We start from the raw sequence: 15,408 nt of genomic DNA on the forward strand, positions 1-15,408 counted from the left end.
ACTATAGACTGGAAGAAAGGATGCGGGATCTAGAAGGAGCAAGACAGAATGAAGGACTGTAGACTGCAGCAGGAACTGAAGAGATGAAGATGTGAGTTGGCCAATGCTTGTGAGCGTGTCAGGGACTGGGGAATGCGAGTTGTGACTTTGCAGTGTGACTGAGAAAGTGAGTGTGCGCATGACTGACAGAGAAAGAGGTTTGGGAGTGTAAGTTGTGATGGAGAATTGGTGTGGGTGTGTGGAGTGTTGGTGAGTGGGATGACTTTTTGTCGATCTTTGCGAGGACAAAAGATGAACTGGCCTAACCTAGGGATCGCCAAAGGCTCAAAAATACCGCATATTCAAAATAACCATTGCGGTGTGTAAATAACTGTCATTTAGGTTATCTGTGCTTAAAGGGTTGTGGTAATATGGCACTTGAGTACTGGGCTTGGGGATCCCTGGTATAATGGAATTGGAAACTGCAACCAGCCCGCTGCCCATAGGTACCTGCAGCCGATGCATTAACCCGCTGAGCTATCTCGCATGGCTGGAAGTTTAGGGAGAATACTGTGGTTTTCTAAAGGGCGCGAGCCCGCACAGGAGACCTCCTCCTCTTAGTCTGGCATGGCAGATAGGGGCGCCGGAAGGCACGCCCTCCGCACCCTGCTGTACAAAGGCTGATGACACCTCCAGGGGGCCCCCGCTCCCGCCCTGCTGCGCCGACTGGGTCCGTTTGTTCCTCTGCCTTTTCCTCGCAGCCACCACTATCATATCACCAGAGGAGTGAACCAGTCTTCAACCGAACACCAGCGCGGCTGAAAGGAGGAGCGAGTGTAAAGCAGCAGCCGAAGAGGTAGCTACGATTGGTGTTTATATAAAGCGGCAGGTGGGGAACTAGAGACTTGATATCACCCAAGCACTGCGAGGGGCCACCAAGATATGCGACGGGCCTTTCCGTAGCATCATGGTGCCTTAATGGGGGACACCGGGGATGGAACAAGTCCCCATTAAACAGCTGAGAAACCCCCATTTACGATTCATATGATCATTCTGGGCGCTTTGGTGAGCACAACAATGGATGGCGCGTTGGGTCATAGTGTTGTTAACTCACTGCTAGATATTGGGGAAGTGCTATTCTACAATAAGATCACCTATAGCGCTTCCATGTCGCGTTATCCAGATCTAGGAGCTATACTTATAGGTGTTATAACCAGCAAATGAAACGACCGTGGAATGGTCAAGGTGTGTGTGTTGGTCCCGGTGGAACGCAAACATGTATTGTGCCGGCTAAACACATATGTCAGAGGCGAGCACTTAACTCACTGAGCTATCTTGCAGGCAGTGTTCGGGTGGGCGCCACAATGTCACACAACAGGCAAGTATTTTAACAACGTGTTTGAAATGTGCATGTGTGTTGCTTGTACGGCGCTTAGGTCACCGCTGGGAAGCTTCGAGGCGCATCCGTGGAAAGGAGGGAGGAGTATATGACAAGGGTACAGGAAGGAGGGAAGGCTGGTGCAGTGGGGACGGAAGAGGGAGCATGATGTAATGCCACGTGTTTGCATACTGGGGCGAACTGGCCTATGGGAAACTCTGGAGTTTTCCCTGTAGGCCTCTGTGCCATGACTGGGCCTCTTGTGTGTGGTATTTCCACATTTTCTCATAGGGAAAGCATTGGGCTTTCTGAACATGTGTAATATGGGGCCACTTTGAACATTGTTTTCACTGCCTCTTTTCCCTCTCGGGTCACCCCTGTTTGCATAGAGCTTATGCTGGCCTAAATCCACTTAAGGGAGCAACAGGGGCACTGAGTTCTCTCGCCCCATCTCCCGTTTCCAGTCAACAATCAAAGCACTGCAAGGGGCCTCAGTCTGTATCCATAAGCACGGTCTCCAGCTTCTCTTTAACGTAACAAAGATGGCGCTGTGCGCTTCAGACCACGCTCCTGTGTCCATTTTCCACATTCTATTGGCAGCTGTAGTCTCCGGCTTTACCCTTCCTCGTTCCAGATCCCAGACCTTCCCCTGCACTGTGACTGTGGATGGCATTGGCAGGAGGTCTGATTGGATTCTCACAGTTCTGGCCTTTCCCACGGTTCTTCCTTCCCATCGCTCCCCTTTCACAATGGGTTCAGGGCCCCCATCCACAGGCAGGCGTTGAACTTCTAGGGCAGGATTGTCCAACTTCAGGCCTCAAAGGCTGGACTCCTGATGAGTTTTCAGGATATCCCTCCTTAATATTCATGAGAAAACGTGCATACATTTAGAATCATTGTATGTAAATGTTCTCATGAATATTAACGAAGGGTATCATGAAAATCCGTCTGCTTTTACCCTAGCTGATGCTCTTCTAGCAGTCTGTCTCTCCATGCTTTTACCTAGGCTGATAATGTCCAAGGCATCCTTCTCTCCTTGCTTTTACCTTGGCCGATGCTTCTCTAGTAGTACTACTTGCCACGATTTTACCTTGCTTGTTGACCTCTTAGTAGCCCTTCTCAACATGATTTTTCATTGACTTATGCTTCCCTAGAGATTTTTCTCACCACGATTTTACATTGACTGATGCTCACTTATAAGTTCTACTCTCGCTGCTTTTACCGTATCTGATTCTGTCATAGCAGTCATTCGGCCCTGCTTTTACCTTGGCTGACGCTGTCCTAGCAGTCCGATTCGCCATGCTTTTACCTTGGATCCTGATCTTCTAGCAGTCCTACCTACCATGATTGTACCTTGGCTCCTACTCTTCTGGCAGTCCTATACCTACCATGATTGTACCTTAGCTCCTGCTCTTCTGACAGTCCTATGCCTACCATGATTGTACCTTGGCTCCTGCTCTTCTGGCAGTCTTACCTACCATGATTGTACCTTGGCTCCTGCTCTTCTAGCAGTCTTACCTACCATGATTGTACCTTGGCTCCTGCTCTTCTGGCAGTCCTATACCTACCATGATTGTACCTTGGCTCCTGCTCTTCTGGCAGTCCTACCTACCATGATTGTACCTTGGCTCCTGCTCTTCTAGCAGTCTTACCTACCATGATTGTACCTTGGCTCCTGCTCTTCTAGCAGTCCTACCCACCATGATTATACCTTTGCGAGTGCTCTTCTAGCAGCCTCTCCCATCGTGCACTGCATTCACTGCGGCTTCTGTCATTTCTGCGTGCTGCACGCTATGCCCAGAGACTCCCAAACCCCGTCTTTGCTCACGACAAGAAGGTTGTGTTGAGCGTGCAAAGCAAAGTCGGAGAGGTCCGTCCAGTGTGGTGATCCATTTACACTTTTTCAAATGTTTGCTTTTCAGACCATGCTCAAAGCGCACCAATGTGTTCAAACGGTCTGGGCTGATTTGGTCGAAAACATTTCCTCGTGGTGATTTTTTTGTGAGGTTAATTTTGACGCATATGTGTGTAAGGGGAGACCTTCGCACCCCGCTATTAAGCATTCTTACCTTAATGATACCCCTAAACCCACCCCCTGCATGCATATGTATGCGTCAATAGGCGTTGCGAAAAACGCAACAAATTCGCCTGCCAGGAAATGTAGTGCATACTAATCTACAAATCCCGTGCAAACATTCACTGGGGTACGGTAGGGAAGCCCCACATTAAGACCCTGCTTTTACAGACCACCTTAGCAGTGCAGTGTGTGTTGAAGTGGCACTACACAGCCGCCACTTGTATCCTTGTTTTCCCTGTAATGCTGCCTCTTAGAGAGTCTTTTTTAATGCATTCACTGTTACTTCAGCGGGTGGGTGCCTTTTTTCCGTAGGCGCCCTTCTCTTTTGTAACTTCTGAGCCTACGCACCGTCTCCAGTTCCATATCCCAACTTTAGGAGAAAGCGCCCCTTGGTAAGTGCTTACCTCGTGTCCAATAGCAGCCGGTAAGAAGCCTCAGCGTGTTAAGCGCTCGCTCGTTGCTGTGATCTGTGTTTGATCTGCAGGTCACAGGTTCAAGTCCTGGCACCGTCAACGAGGCATTTTATCTTTCCTAGGTCAACAAAGTGAGTACCAATTTCGATTCGGTAATCATGTGTGTAAATATGTGCTATGTAAAGTGCTTTGGATCAAAGCGCTATACAGCTATCATATTAGTAGCCATTCCATTGAAAAAAGTACATTTTAGTAAACAAACTCCCTCTCACGCCTGCCCTGCGCTGCCTGGGCCACCATTACACACCCGTTGATGTGCTATTTTGCACGGTATTAGCAAACGCGCAAAAACGCATTGAAGTAATGCCAATTTGGAGAATGGCAATTTTTGAGCAAGTCCAAAAATAGAAAAAAATGCATAGTGCACCAGTGCGGTAACACCGCCCCCCCCCCCTCACCCCCCACCAACAGATATCAAAGATCAGCACGTGACACCTCTCCAGCCAACTTGCTTATCACTGTGCCAGGCACTCTGGTGCCAGGGGCACGAGAGTCTACTCTCTGGGCACAGATCGCCCAAGCGCACCAGATACGCTCTAGAGAAACCTGCACACAGTGTACAGGGTAGGGCCTGAGCGGGCAAAGCTCGACCAACATCTGTAAATGCCCACTGAGCAGCGCCCAACTACATCAGCTTCAGGCCCCACTTCTTAGACAATCCTTGCTAAGCCTATTGCACACAGCACCTGGGCACTCCAAAATATTCATCAACAAAACGGCACAGCTATTTCCCCCCTCCCCCCTCCAGTGGTCAGAGAAGCCATGCAAGTGGCAGCGGAGCAAGGATTACACACCTGTGTTTGTTCGGGTAAAATTGAGGCCAATTTGTTCTCAATTTGTTTAAAAAAAGAAGAAAGAAACATGTTCTCGCAAATATAATGTAGGTGGAGACTCCCCACAATACCGCCACATCCTCCTCACCAGAATTAAATACATAAACCCCCAGACCCCCCCATAAATGTTTGCGACGAAGTATGTGTAACAGAATTGCGAACAAGTGTGCCTCGGGAAAATAGGCCCGCAATGAAATGGGGTTATTCCCCAAACATATTGAGGCTCCTCCCTCGAACATCCTGGGCCAGTACAATGATTTATGCTTTCCGGAGCTAAGTGACATTTTGCCACTCACACCCCCTTACTATAAGGTCAGAATGGATGTTTTTAGGGCCAAAATTGCAGACCCGGTGTCCATTTTCCGGTGGCTTTTATTTGACTCATTATCCTCCCCTTATGATTTTCGGGAATGAATTAAAGACTTTCCTGTTTCCTCTCCGAACCATTTTTCATCCATTGTACGAATCAGATTGTGTTGTCTCAGCTTCTTTTTGTTCAGCCCTTTGACACTCACTGGGTTTGGGCCCCGTTTCTGGAGTGTAGTTTGTGAGACTTATCCAATCGGGTCCGGCGTGGCACGCACGCTCACATCATACTATGTCGTTTACCGCAGTTTGTTGACACTCTGACTCTAAGGGTCTTTCTGACAGTCACGTGGTCTTGCAAGGTGCAGAGACGCCTGGGAACGGAGGTCCACAAGTTGGTGGCCAAGAATGGGAAGCACACCACCCTTGGCGTTTCCAGTTGAAATGCTGGTCAGATATCGGAGCCGCGTTGCTGGATCAGTGCATTAGCACAGAAGCGTACGGCAAGATCTTATTTGGTGCGGTTCCTGGGCACCTTCGGTGGGTGCCTAGACTTTTACAATGTATTCCGTGTTTGACAGGTAAGTAATGCGGTGTCGGCAATGCTGGGGTGACGCAATCCCACCTTTTCAGTCTTAGAACGACTATCAGTAGACAGTTCACATCTCTTTGTAGATGTTAAAGCGGGTATTCTGGTTTCCCATGGGCTATGCTATTGGCATAATTTAGTCTTGAGACTGCTATAGTGATGCCTGCCATGGTCCTGTGGGGAATTGACAAGGGGGGTCCTTGGAGTCTCTCTGCCAGACATTAGTTCTGGTTACGAGGGACTTACCCAGAGTCTTTAGCTCACTATCTTTCACAGAGAAGAAATATCCTAAACATATCAGTCTTTGTCCTGCCCTGGGGCAGTCCAGCACCGAAATGCTAGGCAATTCTCCTCTAAACAAGAGTACCAACAGCAACCCCATACACGTGTTTCGGTCTGGTTGGGCCTCATCAGTAGGGAGGAGCTGTTGGGAACACCAGATGTGGCAATGTGACATATGGCCTTAGCGGAAAGAAGAATCTTTCAACTATAGTTTGAACATGTGGTTTGAGGGTGAGATAGTTATCCAGGAAAATTTGAGGTTTTTGGCTGTTGGGGTTGACTGGGGGGCAGGTTCCAATCTCTGTGGAAATAATGTTTGTGTGGGGGGAGTCTTTGGACCTGCAGATCATGGGTTGAGTTTTAGTCAGCTGGTGGTCATCCATGCATCTATTCCTGAGTGGCACTTGATGAGGTGCGGCTGATTTTTACGTGTAGGATCGCGTGATCTTGGAGGCAATTTGTGTATTATCCAAATAATTGTAGCAGGTGATCCCTGAGTTGCTGCTGATATCTTATGCTGGGGTCATGCTGATGTTTAAGAGTATTGGTCACAGGCTGGGGCTTGGGGACCACAGAGGTGATACTGTCGGGTGCGCTGATTTGAATGTGGTTTTTTGGTGCTCTTCATCCTGTTCAAGAGGACTAAGGTCATCCAGCATGGCAATGTTCCCTTCAAACTGATGTCCACAAACCTTTCTAGAGAGATTTCCTAGCTGATGGTGTTGAAGGCCATCGAGACAACCAGAATGATTAATGTACTAGGGCTGTAAGTGTTATTTTTCAGGTGGGTTAGAGCTGATTCTGTTCCCCTCACAGGACTCTATCCGTGTCATGATTCACCCCCACCCTCCTGATATGCTCCATTTGTTGGTCATCTTTCTAGAGCTTGTTGAGGCTGATGGTTTATTTACTGGAATCATGCTTTTTTTTGTGAGTGCTTGAAGAGCCTATTTGAGGCCAGCTTATCAAGGGGTTGTTACCCATTCATGGGCAATGTAGAGTCCTTTGTCTGGAGTTCTAGGGTACCTTGGGGAAGTTGTGTGGAGTTTTGAGGATTCAAGAGCTGCGAGGGACTTGTCAAGCTCAATGTTTTTTCATGGTCTATTAGCTGTTAGAAGGGCATTGGTGGTTTTGAGTAGCACAACAGTTGAGGCGAGTAAGTTTCATGGAATAGCAAGTACATCGCCCCAGGTTAGAAGGAAGTAAGGGGGAGCCGTTGTTGTGGGAATATTCTTGTATACAACTCAATCCAAACTGTGTTCCACCGAATGAATGGGATCCCTCACTAATTGCTAATGGAGGCAGTCAGGTTTTCCGAGAGGGCTTTGGTTGCAGTGATTACCTTATCTTCGAGGTTGAAGTCTCCAAGGATGGTAAGGTATCGGCAGTCGGCTATGAGGTTTTCTACCACCTCCACAAAATTCTATGCAATCAAAATGTTGATTGTGCTCTGTAGAGTTAAAGAAAAGTACTTGCATACATTGGGACACATTGCAATGCAATAGCAGGGATTCACCGTCCAGGATGGTGTCCAAGGGTGATCATTTGGCATTGACGAAGCCCAGGCGTACAAGTGTCCTTCCTCTTCCTCACCTGTAGTTGTAATTTGATGCAGTGGGATACCTAGTTTGATTTTGCCAACTAAAGATTTATACAACAATACAATAGATGTAGGTATTGCCAGTCTGTTGCCCAGCCATGTGTATATCCATCATATGTTGCTTTTTTCAGATACTCGGTGGCTTCAGGTTATCGCAGGGTTCATATCACCATCAGATGTTGGGTGGCAAAGGTTGAGAACACACATGCCCGAGTGTACACGGAATTCCGCTCCATGAATTAACAATCATAAATATAATTAGAACATTAAATCTTGTGCAGAGGATTTCTGAGAGGTGTGTGTGTGTTTGTGAGTGTGAAGTAGCTCTTCCCATTGTATACACATTCCAAGTGCAATCATTGCCAATGTAAAGTAGTGGCATGTTATTGAATTATTGGATAATGTAGGAAATACGTGTTATTTTCCAACAGACTAGAACAACATATGTACCAACATGTTTCACCTGAATTACTATGAAATGCTCTTCTTCAGAACAAACGTAATCTTAGCAGATTCCAGAACTCTTTCTCTCTTCTACTAGAATAGATGGCCTTCCCTATCTTTATTATGGATTCCAAATGATGCATGTTGCAGATCTTGTGTACCTCGGTTGCCTAAACAAACATGGTTTACCTAAACTCATATCTGTCTGAGACACAAACACAAAAAGTTCAAGTCAACTGAGTATTTTGAGGAAACGCCCAGTCTCTGGGACAGCATATATGAAATACTGAATTTAACTTGCAGGCAGGTCACCTATGCCAGATTCACTAAGCATATGTATTTAACTGATGGTTTGTATTTCGATATGATATTTCATTGTAAGTATCATGTATGTTCTCTTTTTGCCCTGAAGGTTAATGTTTCAGAATAAATCAACAGCTCCCTGGACTCACCTGATGATACCGGATTGGGGCCCTTTAACAAACGTGGGGGCCTAGGGGGTGCTGGCAATTATGTATTTGTTTGAAAATCCTCTCTACTGCTCATCTTTTCCCTTTTCTCTTTCTGCCATCATATGGTTGTCTCCTCACCTCGAAATTCTGTTCTGATTCCGATCTTTGTCTCCAAGTGGCTCACCCCCCACTTTCTCTTCTGACTCTTCCCCTCATCCTCTCGTTATTTCTCTACCTCCTCCTTTCCCTTCTTTTCTCCTCTCCTTGTCCCACTGCTGATCTGTCCTCCTCTCGTTTTCTTAACCCGCCTTTGAACTTCTCCATCTATTGATGTTGCTCCTCTTTTCTCAATTCCTCTTTCATTGCATCCTCCAGTCATACTATTGGTGCTGCCCCCTCCTTACTACTCTTTCACCTCCTCGCCTTGTCTCCACTCCTGTTTCAGACAATCTCCTTCTTCTTTACCTCTTTGCCGCACCTCCATGCACCAAACTCCTCTGCCCATCTTAAACTCCTGACTCCCTCACTATTTGGGGCAATGCACCTCATTTTATAGTTAAGTGGGCTGGTCCATTGACAGGATAATTGTTTTGCTGCATGTAGCCAGTGTTGTATTACCAATGTTACCAATGTCCAGTTTCTACATAATGGCGGCTTCGCCTGTGTTCTATTTACTACGTATAGCCAGCTTCTATGATGATTTCGTCTACCTTGCATTTTATAATCTGTACAACTATTGAATGGTTGATTTTCAGCACTTCGTGCACGTGTAATCTTCTTTTCACATTTAAAAGTTCACTTGATTCTTCACTTCATCCTTAGTCTCTTTAGGATCTATACATCTTCTTCAGTCAGTATCTCAGGGTGGCGTATATGCCTCTTGTGTCGTCACTAGCTCCTTCCTTTGCTCTTTCTCATATTCCTTCTGGGAGTTCCTCCCTTAGGTTGTCATCACTTAGGGGATACATTCGGTAGGGTTGTCTCAATGGGTGTCTTTTTTTGACCACACACTGCGGTATTGGCACAATGGCAGGTGTCAAACATGGCACAATCTCAGGTCTCCAACATAAGGGAGCAAGGGGGCAGGGTTTCCTGAAGAGGCATGCAGCTGCTCCTCTACATTCCCCCTCTGGTCAATTCCTCAACCATCTCCTCAATTGTTTCTTCATCCTGATATTTTCTCTTGAAGAAGTGCTTCTTTGATGTCCATATTTTCATCACCCCCACTCAGGTTTCCTGCTGTGTTGACATGTTCATCTACACTCCTGGTCATGTAGTTACATTGTCCTTTTCAGCGTACAATAGACCATCATCCCACATGCTTCTTGTGATGCTTTGGATACAGAAATGCTGTTCCCTCAGGTGCCACGATGCTGGCCTCTATCTATTTTCAGTCAGCTCCTAGGTGTTTGTTACATCAGTGGCATCAATCATAATCTTCATTCTTACCACCTTTTTTGCCATGTTCTTGCATTGGGCTATCACTATTCTTACTATGCAGAATCCAAACATTACTAGCACCAGTATTACTCTAAGAACCTTGAATAGATTTGCCATCCACTGAGGAATCCACGAAAAGAATGTGGTAAACCAACTTTCATCTTCAATGTCATATATCTTGTCTTCCATCTTTGTGTGCCGGTCTTTCAACATTGTTATGGCCTCTGTCAAGGTCCCATTCTAGCCATCGTGAGAAGGTGTAAATGTGCAACATGAAGGCCTGATTTTGGTGCAAACTCCTCCTTCCATCGATGTGATCATATCAAGGGCATACCTATTCTGGAGTATCACCAATCGTATGGCCCTCAGCTCTTTTTTAATGGTGTTGAATCCCTTTATGGTAGCATTGATTGTCTGCAGGAGCTCCCATCTGGTGATCTGCAACCATTTGGCGTTTGCCACTGTTTGAATTCCAGGCATAAATATTGTCCTTATTATGATTGAAGTCTTGCTGAACAGCTTGTTCTCATCAGGAATAGTTTCATATGCTGATATTGATTTGGCTGAGAAATAATTTTCCCTTTTTGTCCGTATGAGTTCAAGTGATCTTCTTTTTCTCAAGTGATAATCCACTTTTTTAAATTCATAAATGTTTAGATCGTTCTGAGGAATTACTAATGCTGGAACATGGATGAGCACCAGTGAACACACACCGCCCCAATCCTTGGGCAACTTCATAAAAGCTCTAGATCCACAAGCCCAATATCAATCCATAAGGACGGCTGTCCCTTCTTCCGTCCTGGGAACATCAATTGTGGTTTTGCATTCTTTGTTATATCCCACATCGTTCTTTCCATGTGTTCAGAAGCAAAGTGTCACATTATTCAATAGGATTGCAACTACTGGGCCTGGTTCGTCTTCTACCCATGTCAGTAACTTGGAGTTATTGGTCCACGACTTTAAGCATCCATCATTCACTTTCTGCACTTCTTGTACGTAATCTGTTTTCAGCAGATGAGCTGTATAGGACAACATTCCTTCATCCCATCCCTTCTTGGTATGCACTCGTCCATAGATCAACAGTTGTATTTGTTCCCAACATCCAGGTGATACTGCTATTTTCATCACATCGGGGTAATTCATTTTCTTCATTTCTTCAATGATCACCTCATCCTGTCCTGCAGCAGGATACACAAGAATCTTGATTTTCCATCCAAGCTCCTTCCGCATTTGTAGGGTCTTGATATAGGAATCTTGGTATGGAAATGACCTTCCTGATCTCCATCGCAAGGTCAACCAACTTCCTTAGAACTGTTCTCGAGTAGTGCATGCTGCAAGATGGCGGAGGCATTTCGCATCACGTGCTGAAACCTCCTTTGAAATGAAAGTTCTTACTGTATTCATGGCATAGGGGATGAGAGAGCAGACATAGCAACTATCATCAGATGCTCTTTCCCTCACTTCTTTCATGGCTTGGTACCACATGTTATTTCCCAGGTGAGCTGTATTATCTAGATAGGTATTTATACCTTCATTATCTTCCTCTACATCTCTCTTATGTCTCCTAACATATTTATAAAGATCAAGGAAATTGTCATCATTCATACTTATAGTGGGGAGGATCATAGGAACTCTTTCTTCTGCAGAACCATTAAGATGATGAAGACTGTGAAAATTAAGGAACAAAAAGACAATGAGAACAATCATGCAAATATAGACCATGCATAGAAATCTGGGCATTCATTTCTCGCGCCATCCTACTGCTTGCTGAACTTGTTCACTCTCTATGATTATACCATTTTCTTCATTAATAATTTTTAATACAATCATTGAGTTCCTTTTTTATCTTTGTAATTGTACAATTTGCTCAATTATAGCAATTAGGAGTCTTCTTATCACCAGACCATTTTTAAGATCCTGTAAGAAAGTGTAAATATTAACATCTCTACTAACAAGAGCAGGGTGATATTGGAATATAAACACAAAGACAGCAACCACAAACTGATGAACACCACTATTGACAGGTATCATGTGTTTTTATCACTTAAAACAGATGTTCTCCGCGATATGAATCTGGATATTGGTCTCTTTTCCAATTCTGATCAATAACTGATGTTTGGGCATAATTCTGAAGCATAAGTCACTATTTCAATATATTTCTAAAAGTTCATTTCAAATTCTGGAATTCCTCTGCAAGTCCTTGCACTCTCTACTAAACCATATATAAGGAGTGTCTATTGAATTCCAGTCCAATAAAGTACATTTTAGTCACTCAATGCTTTATCGTCCTTCTCCTTAGTCATTGATCAGGTCTTCACATTCAGAAATTATTCTTTTTGTCTTGCTTCTAGAACGGCAACAGTGGGAGGGAGGGTCTCGTCTTCATAAATCTTCATGTCCTTCAGATGTAACCATGCTCGTCTTCTTGATATTCTAACAGCAAAAAGGGGACACTTCCTCAACACAGAATGGGCCATTAAAGCATGGCTTGTGCCAATTCCGTGGTTCATTTCTAATCAGGATCACATCCCCAACATATAACTTAGGTGGTGGTAATAGTTCACTTGGATTGGTTATAAATTATCTTCTATCGTGTTCCTTCGACCTTCCCCGATGCTTGACTTGCTCTGAAATGAAAGAAATACTGGTTGTCCCACATGTCAAATAATCATGCATCTCATCACCTACACTTTTCGCTATACTCTGGACATCACTCCTGTTCCTAGACGGAGGTGTAAGAGGCATTCTCATCCAAGGCCCTGTGACTAGTTCATGCGGGTGAGGTGGTGGTCCGAACCTGGCTGTTTCCAAAGGGAATATAAGGTCAGGGGAGGGCAATATAGCCATCTCTATTTCAAAGTCAATTTAATCTCAGCAATCCTTTCTTTGAGAAGGCCTTTGAGTCTCTCACATATCCCGTTCACTTGTGGCTGATAATCAGAAGAAAACATGTGTTTTATGCTTAAAGTTAGGACTATCTTTTCAAATAGCTCATTGACAAAATGCGGCCTATTTTCGTATCTTAATACCTCGCACAAACCCCACCTCGTGAAGACTTCATGTACTAAAAACTTTGCTGCGCAAGTGGCATCAGGGTGTGTACACAGACCCGCTTTGATCCACCTACAGAAGGGACACACCACCACTAATAGATACCCATATCCATTACATATCTGCAGGATATCAACTTAGTCGATATGTAAATGCTGAAACTGATCGTTCAGTTGACGTATTACTCCTCTAATCATTCTCAGGGTATGCCCAGCAGTGAACTTTTGACACACGATGCAATTCACCATAATCAATGCAACGTGTTCAACAAATTAGGAATGAACCAGTCTTCTGCGATATTGGCAGTAAGACATTCTCTAGTTACATGTGCGGGATAACGCAGCTGTTTAAGAGCGAATTTTAATAAAGTTACTGGCATCACTGGCTTTGCAGTGCAATCCTGTCGCCATAAAGATTCCATGGGGGATAAAGAACACCCCCTCCACTTCCATAGTTCTTGCTCTTCCTCTGGTGCACTTCCCTGAACCTCTATTAATTGGGCTATTGACAACGTATTAAACCCCTCCTTTACTAACATGGTTTTAGCTGAATTTTCTTTAACATTCTCAGTCTCAAAACTCGAGATTGTTGGGGAATATGCAACCCGCTTGGCTTCTACATCAGTGGCTTTGTTTCCGCAAGAGATATAGTCTGCTTGTTTAGTATGCGCTGTGCATTTAACGACCGCTATGGCCACTGGGAGTTGTAGTGCCTTAATGAGCCTGTCCAATAAAGACGCATGCTGCAGTGGAGAGCCGTCTGCGTAGAGATAGCCCCTCCTTTTCCAATGTGACACTCCTGCGTGTACGGTTGATGTCACATAGGCGGAGTCACTGTACACTATCACTTCCTGCCCTTCGTGGTTCTCAAGCACCACAATAAGTGCTACTAATTCTGCTGTTTGCGCAAAAAATGACACGGTAGCCTTTACCTCGCCACCACCTCCAATTCTCCATTTAATCAGCCTTTCCCCGATAGTCTGATCAATTTTTGAAGAGCCACCAATAAACATAATCTGCCATCCCACCAAATCATTCTCCTTTACATGGGGTATATCATCATAACATTCAACATAATTGGCACAGTCATGCACATGATCACCTTTTTCTACGGGTTCAGCTATGAATGTGGCTGGGTTCAATATTTTACAACTTAGACTTTTAATTATTGTGATAGAAATCATTACCTCATAAGCTGATGCTCTTTGGGATGCCAATGTGCCCTTGGGTTTCTCTAAAATGGCAAACAAGGCATGCTCCAATTAAAGGGTCATAGAGCAGTCCATGACAATACTTGTGGCCTTCTCTACTGTGAACGTGGCAGCTGCCGAAGATTGTTCGCAAGGGAAGTGTCCTCTCATAACTGGGTCTAAAATCCCACTGTAATACGCCAGAGGTTTATACCCCAATGTGTATCTTTGTGTAAGCACTGCTGTCATGACTGTCCCATTTGTGTGCGAAAACAAATAAAATTACTCAGCATAATTGCGAATACCTAAAACTGGGGCTGTACAAATTGCTCTTTTCAACTCCTCAAACAACTTCTTCATTTCTTCGGTCCTTTCTATTTTTGTCTTACCAGCTTGTGCTTTATATAATGCTTGGAGAAGTGGCTTTGTGCATGTGCTATAAACACCCCATCTCATATCCTGAATAAATCTCCATGACCCCCTTCAGATTTTTTAATTGGATACACCGTGGTATTGCATGATGATTCTGATGGCACCAGAATCCCCTGATTCATCACTGCTGAAATAGTCTTAAATATACCTTCATCTGCTTCTCGAGACATGGGGTACTGTTTTGCTCAGGGGAAAATTACTCCTGGCTTAAGCTTCATTTTAACCTCCCCTATCCCCTATTCAACAAACCTACATCATAGGGGCCTGTGGTCCATAGGGCATTACGCACCTTTTCTAGATCCTCCTGAAAAAATGCTGGTCATTACCGCATTATCGCCATTCTCTGTGGGATTTTCCTTTTTTCTATCTTTATCCCGTATGTAATGCTTATGAAGAACAACACTTCGTCATCTGTTCGGTAGTCCCTGGACATATCATCATTGGTTATGTCAGTCAATCTGTACCCCTCCTCAAGAGCTATCACTGTTCTCCATGATCTACCCTCATTGTCTATCTCTTCGAGCATTGCCATCTCTCTTTCTATTATGGCTGCTACCAATTCTATAGGAATAGTTTGTCCACCTTCCTCATCCATAGTTATTTGCAGTATGAATAAAAACTCATCAAGTATCCTAACAATCTTTCCTACCAGGCCGGGCAGATATGTCAGCAGAATGTGTAATCCATATAGAAATATCTCTGCATCTACTGTAAGGCCTCGCAGAGCCACTTGCCCTGTGAACGCCAGTATGAACTCTCCCACATTTAAATAGTGTATTCCTGGAGTGGTGCACACTATTCCTTGATCAGGAAATTTAATTGTCATGTTCAGTTTCATCATTAAATCTCTTCCTAAAATGTTAACTGGTGTCTGTCCTATGGA

The 15,408-nt window shown here is 44.7% G+C and overlaps 1 protein-coding gene across 1 annotated transcript in view; it reads left to right on the forward strand.

Annotated features, from left to right (window-relative positions):
• Positions 1-696: 696 nt before the first annotated feature.
• LOC138521019 (translocator protein-like) overlaps positions 697-15,408 on the forward strand; it is a 40,332-nt gene continuing 25,620 nt past the window's right edge. The window contains exon 1 of the mRNA XM_069633526.1: positions 697-835. The gene's annotated coding sequence lies outside the window, so the exon portion shown is untranslated. The remainder of the gene's footprint in view (positions 836-15,408) is intronic.

Source organism: Ambystoma mexicanum, chromosome 13 (genome assembly GCF_040938575.1).
Source record: "Ambystoma mexicanum isolate Mex_15411 chromosome 13, UKY_AmexF1_1, whole genome shotgun sequence".
Classification (NCBI taxonomy): Eukaryota; Metazoa; Chordata; class Amphibia; order Caudata; family Ambystomatidae; genus Ambystoma; species Ambystoma mexicanum.